Here is a 427-nt window from a genome sequence, read left to right as displayed (position 1 = left end):
ATAATTAAGAGAGAAGATGTAAGGAGATTTCAGCACCAATTCTTACTCTGTTATTACATTATGTGAAGTAAATTAATTCCAAGGCACCATTGTTTTTTCTCTTCTGTGTGGAAATGTAACCATTCTATTGAATAACCAGTACTGAATCTGGGACCAAAAAAAAATGTATTCCCTGGGCTTTCCGCTGCCTATTTAAATTTGTTCACTGTCTAAACTGTGCACCCCGTGGATAAATTCTAAGTATGTTCACAAATTTTTCATTCACTGATAGAAAAAATTTTCTTCCGGCCATTTTGGTGTCCAAAAATAAGACTCATTTTAGTAGCTAAAATATTCAGGTACTTATAATAATGGTAAAAACTCAAATATTTATTTAAAATTATATCTTCTCTGTCTACCCTGAAACTCAACAACTCCACTCCTAGCA

General features: G+C 32.6%; 1 long non-coding RNA gene across 1 annotated transcript in view; it reads right to left on the bottom strand.

Annotated features, from left to right (window-relative positions):
- The window catches only part of LOC103581419, a 26,951-nt gene that overhangs the window by 412 nt on the left and 26,112 nt on the right, over positions 1 to 427 (bottom strand). The window lies entirely within an intron of this gene.

Source organism: Galeopterus variegatus, unplaced genomic scaffold (assembly GCF_000696425.1).
Source record: "Galeopterus variegatus unplaced genomic scaffold, G_variegatus-3.0.2 Scaffold13009, whole genome shotgun sequence".
NCBI lineage: Eukaryota > Metazoa > Chordata > Mammalia > Dermoptera > Cynocephalidae > Galeopterus > Galeopterus variegatus.
This window is presented reverse-complemented; position numbering and strand designations above follow the sequence as displayed.